Source organism: Etheostoma spectabile, chromosome 19 (assembly GCF_008692095.1).
Source record: "Etheostoma spectabile isolate EspeVRDwgs_2016 chromosome 19, UIUC_Espe_1.0, whole genome shotgun sequence".
NCBI lineage: Eukaryota > Metazoa > Chordata > Actinopteri > Perciformes > Percidae > Etheostoma > Etheostoma spectabile.
Genome location: NC_045751.1, coordinates 5,542,587 through 5,548,326, shown reverse-complemented (window position 1 = coordinate 5,548,326; position 5,740 = coordinate 5,542,587). Strand labels below are relative to the sequence as shown.

Here is a 5,740-nt window from a genome sequence, read left to right as displayed (position 1 = left end):
TAACCATAGTCCTCAGAAATCCACCGGAGTTTAAAATGCAAACACAAAGGTAGCGGAAGGTAACGGACATCCGGCAGAATTTCCGGCAGCACTTAAACAATCCCGGATGTGGAACGTCGTGGATGTAGACTACCATGCATAAACCTTTAGGCACAATGTGGGTGAGGGTGAAATATTCATAAAACATGTCTGAGAGAACACAAGCTGCCCAAGCTGACCAATCACAGGCTGCATGTTGGATGTATATCATTAGCTATATCAGTACCAACATATAGTGCAGTACACCATAATGCCTTACACGCTCTAAACAACTTGAAATGCAGCTTTAGGATGCAGAGTTACAAAAAGGATCTAACATCTCAGAAGTTGACTATGTTTTATTCAAATGGCAGAGACATGCCTTCACGTGCTTCCTAATCAAAGTTCAGTCATCCATACTAAGAGGAAACAAAGAGGAAAGATTGACCCAGTTATGTGTACCTGCTGATTACCTTGTCTTGAAAGCACAGAAACGCATTTAATCTAAGTCGCTGCAGAGAGCACTCAAACTAGATCTTCCACACGTATCACTTTGTCTGTCTACAGCTATACCTCTGGCTCATTGTTCCGCTCGTGACTTCTAATCACAAACGCAAAGCGGCGATGTGAACTAGACAAGCTACTATCATGTTCAGCTGACCCCAAACATGGTGGAAATCAAAGTCCTCTCCACTCCTCCACCCTCACTCTGTCTTTCTTTCTCCCATTTCCCCTTCTCAAGGTTGAATGTGAATTATGAATCCCTCTAATTCATATCTTCCGCAAAGTCCGGCATCTCTCCAGCTTAAATAGCTCAAAGCCACTCGCCTCGCTTCCAGGCGGTGAAGTCAAGGAAATCGAAGGTTACTTTATTGTTGTGTTTTCCCCCTGCTGGCATTTAATAAATAAAGATACAGATAATGGACTCAAAGTCACAGAGAAAACCGAATAAAGCGTGTTGGCCTGGTAAAGGAGCCTGACTGAAAATGAGGAGCAGTGTTTGTTGACTTTCAGAAAAGACTCATGGTTCCTGTATACAATTCATTTCCTTCACATTCATGAGCATTATTAAATTACATTTAAAAAGAGGTTCACAATTTCACAACGCCTTCACGAGTGTTGATAACTAACCAATTGGCCGCTGTTCTAGTCTGAACATGTTTTCACAACAGTGACTTGTGCTTTTGAGATTATTGTGTTTGTGTGGGAGTTTTGTATTTGCATTTCAAAAAGTTGACATATTTAGTCCCAAAAGGCCTTTAATAAAATGTATCAGTCTACTGCAGCAGACACCACGTGGATAGCACATGGAGAGCTAATTAAACAAGGCAATAACTGGTGTTAGCTGAGTACTTGTTATTGGCAGATAACCTGAGCAAAGGTGTCAAAAAAGATGTGGGAGGATACCCCAATTTTTGCACAACTACAAACAACTTGAGAGAGAGGGCTTGACTTTTCCAAATGACAATCATTTTTGGGGTGATCATAACACATACTGTAATTACTTGACAGCATCAATTCGAACCCAGGTCCAGTGCCTTCTCGGTTTAGGCCTCAGCATGAGATCCTTACACAGCATGTCTTCAACGGCAGGGAACACGCTCACCAGCAAACATATATTAGGTGCAATATATGTATATGTACATGTTTTTCTTCATGTGGACACAGGAAGAACTGTTACCACGGTACCATCTGATGTATTGTAATAAACAGTCAATCGTAATCACTGTATCTGGATTAGAGGTACAGCTGTTTACAACAGTTTAGGCTTATTTCACATCCTGGACGTTCACATTCATCACTCAACATCATGAAGTACTTGTATTAAATATATAGAATAAATCATATATAATAAATAATCACACACCTCTCACAAATGGAGAAAAATAGGAAAAAAGGGAAGGAAAAAAAGGTATACAAAGGCCGTTTAATCAAGGCAGTGAAATGAGTTATGAATATTGTGTTTAGCTTCGGTTTGAGAACAAAGTTTAAACTTTGCTCAGTGGCTGACCCCCTCACTCGCTGCTTAAGAGACCTTCAAACAGAGGAGCAGAGGACAGTGATTTCATTAGCCATTCGGCGAGGTGTGTGTGTGTGTGTGTGTGTGTGTGTGTTTTAATGATATAAGAAATGGAAGGCTGGCTAAATGAAAGCCGTGTAAAATGTCAACTGCGCACATGCATGTGTGTGCGTGTTTTTTAATTTTCATTATTACTCCCACGTCCTTCTCTCTCTCTCTCTCTCTCTCTCTCTCTCTTTCTCTCTCTCTCTCTGTTTCTTTGTGGCCCTCCCGGTCTGTCTCTCATGCGCTCGCTTCGCAATTATAACCTCCATTAATTATGAATCAGGCCCCGAATGAGCAGGGCCAAACCGCTGCCACTGTCGTTCCAGCCAGGCGGCTGAGAGACCTGGCAAACTCCTGAGCTGTTGACGTTGCCTACGGTAGCACTGTGTTTTAATTTTCCTTTTATTAATTCAGGTCGCTACTGATATGAACGAGGAGTGGAGGGAGGGAATGAGGGAGGGAGAGAGGAAAGGAGTTGCTGGAGGGATGGAGAGGCAGGATATAGCTATAATTATCCCACATTATTAGTAATGATAATAATATTGATGCCAGTAAAATTTGTTTGCCCCTCAGCCTTGCCCACTGCTTCTTTTTGGAATGTGGAGTGATGAATTAATAAAAAACCTTCCTCTGAATGGTTGAGTGGCGTGTGACATTCTCTCTTTCTCTCTCTCTCTCTCTCTCTCTCTCTCTCTCTCTCACTCTCACTCTCTTTACCACACTCTTTCTCTTCACATTTCTCCAGGTGGCTGGTTCACTCATTCACTGGCAAAATAGCATCACAGAGACCCACTTTGAGGGGAGTGAATGTAGGAAAGAGGTATAATCTACTAAATTGAGGCAAAGCGCTGTACTTTGTCCCCTTCAATTCCCCAATGACGAGAAGTGTGCATTCTGACACTTTGCATGTGTGTGTGTGTGTGTGTGCGTGCTTGCTTGCGTGCATGCGTGCGTGTATGTGTGCATGCGTCAACAAGGTGACTGCCTCACAATCAGTGCAGACAGGTTGGGCTGGGAAACGTCCGCACAATCTGTCAAAATTACATCACTATACGCCGCAACCAGACAGTAGAGCACCTCAAGTCACCCTAAGCAGTGCTGCGCGAGGTGTCAACAGTCATTTAGAGATGTTTATTATGGAGAAGTTAATGTCTATTATGAAAAATACCAACTAAAGATAAGTTCTAGAAGAAGTTGTCACAACTTAGTTGATGGCGGAAAGAGCCTTTTTCAGGTCAAAAGTGTTTTTTCTAATTAAGTCCCACTCCAGGAAAACACACTGTTAGATTCAGAAATGGCGATTTAACAAAAAAAAAAAAAAATCTTTTTCCTCTGATGTACCGCGTCCGACCAAACTCTCTAATCCCAAGTTGTGAGTGTGGAGTTAAACCTGTTCTGTTTTTGTTAACCTGACGCAGGGTGTCTTAATGAGACACCATGTTTCTGCCTCCTACTTCCTTAACTCCGAAAGCTTTTTGTTCCCCCGTCATGGCAGGTCCTCTCATTAACCGACATGTTCTCTTTATTTCACTTAACTTGTTTTTATCGCTATATCCTGATCGCCTCTCTGTCTCTCTCTCTCTCTCCCTCCTGAGACCAGCCATGTTGTTACGCGTTGTCATTCATGAAACGACACCTAAAAAACCTTGTACTCCCCACTGGCCTCCGCTGACAGATCGGATGCTAGGAATGAGTACAAGTAAAGTCGACGAAAGCAATTAGCACATTGAGGGGCTCTGTGTTGTTGCATGTCACTTTGGTTATCTAGTGAGAGCTCCATCTTGCCAGGACTGAAGGGTCCTTTGTCTGTCAAAAGAGTGTGTGTCCACAATATGTGTGTTTGTGTCTGCTTCAAGGGCAAATGAGTTTTTTCTTCCATCAGCTATAGTCACGATGCTCTCTGAGGACTCTTGACTTAACAGCAGTGGTGAAAGACGTGTTGATTTCATCATTTCAACCCTCAAATGTGTAATGAATTATTTGTCCTTTTGTCATCTTTAGTTTTTTCTTCTTCCCCTTTTTTATTGATAACAATTAAAATAATAATTGATATTGAATGGGGAAATTACAATGTTACACTCTGTTTGTTAGAACACACTACACACAGGCCTGAAATACACACACACATGCTCAGATCCTATACATGCACAAATGGAGTGATGCTGCCAGTCCACACTCTGTATTTTGGTCCACACCTTATTATTTTCAACTGAAATGTGTTTTGGAATTGTTCTCCATACAAAAATGGGAACTATTGTCTGAATTAAGACCTGTGCCAGTGCCGTTTTGTGACTCTCAGAGTCAAGATTACAGTCCCCTACCCTTAATCTAACCCAAGCCCATGTGATGTTGAGTGAATATAGAGCTGGGCTATATAGAGCTGAGGAACATAGGACACTGGAGACATAGGAATGAGCCCTGTATTACCTACTCTAAAGAGGTTAGGTTTTCAGTTTAGGTTGTCCGTTTGTTTGTTGGTTTGGTTGTCTGTTGGCAGGAAAAAACTACTGGCCCGATTTTGTTGTTGAAGAACTGCAACTTGAGCCAAGTAAGAACAATCAATTTGGAATGGATCTGAATCACAAGGCGGATTAACAAGGGATTTTTCACTTTTCTGCATCCTTGTGTTGAATAATTGGAAAAATGAGTGACATTGTGAGATGGCGGAGGTACTGGGTGCGCTCTCAGAGTGCCCTTCAGTTATTATAATTGTATGATCGGATGTAGGTTGGATACTGATGCATTAATGCATATTAGCATTGTAACTGCTCGAGGTGGAGGAGCTACCTTTAGCTACTTTTGGCAGTTTTGGAATCTAGTGGTTCCTATGAGAGGGGTCAGGGTCACACAATACATCTGAGGGCTTCACAAGATAATTAATAGATTAGAAAAGAAGACACAATTGTTTTCTTTTGTCTCTATTAATTGCTTTTTTGTACAATATTGGATAATTGTATCTGTTTGAGCCTTGGATAGTTATTGAAATAAAACCATGTGAGAGGTTTAAAGGGGAAATGTCTTGTTGGAACTCATAGACATCTGAAACGTGACAAGGAGCCTCTTTTATTGTGAGGGGTCACAAAATAAAATGGTTGTGAATCACTTAGCTTCTTTTTTTTTCAAAAGCTTCTGAAGGTCGTCATGTTTAATTGATTTAAAACATTGAATCAAATGGGATTTAATCTGGTTTCTATGCCGCTAATCAACAGAAAATTGCCATTTAAGTGCTGATATTATGCTTTTTGTCTTTTTCCCTTTCCTTTATTGTGCTATATCTTTTTTGTGCAAGTCATAGGTTTAGAAAGTGAAAAAGCCCAAAGTCCTCCAACAGAAAACACTGTTCACAAACTGCTCCAATCAGCTCCATTGTAGTCCAGCCTTTACTTCCGTGATGAACGCTCGTCATTTTGTAACACACGTCATAATGCTCCCCTAGCTGCTAGCATGGCACGCCTTCATACATACATACAACTGATTAGCTAGCAGTGCTTACCTAGCTACTATGCATGTGCAACTCCCAACAAAGATGGAACAGAAGTGCGATGCCTTACTCTATAGCTAAAACAGAGAGCTCAACACATAGGGTGAAAAGAGGAGCTGCAGGAATGCGCAGTACAACAAAAATATGGTGTTTTTTGAAAATTAAACCATGTAAAC

The 5,740-nt window shown here is 41.3% G+C and overlaps 1 protein-coding gene and 1 long non-coding RNA gene across 5 annotated transcripts in view; both read left to right on the top strand.

Moving 5' to 3' along the window:
- nlgn2a (neuroligin 2a) overlaps window positions 1-5,740 on the top strand; it is a 190,610-nt gene that overhangs the window by 149,050 nt on the left and 35,820 nt on the right. The gene's annotated exons all lie outside the window — the stretch shown is intronic.
- LOC116669399 (uncharacterized) overlaps window positions 1,389-5,740 on the top strand; it is a 23,344-nt gene continuing 18,992 nt past the window's right edge. Inside the window, exon 1 of the long non-coding RNA XR_004326771.1 lies at window positions 1,389-1,401. This is a non-coding gene — a long non-coding RNA (uncharacterized LOC116669399). The remainder of the gene's footprint in view (window positions 1,402-5,740) is intronic.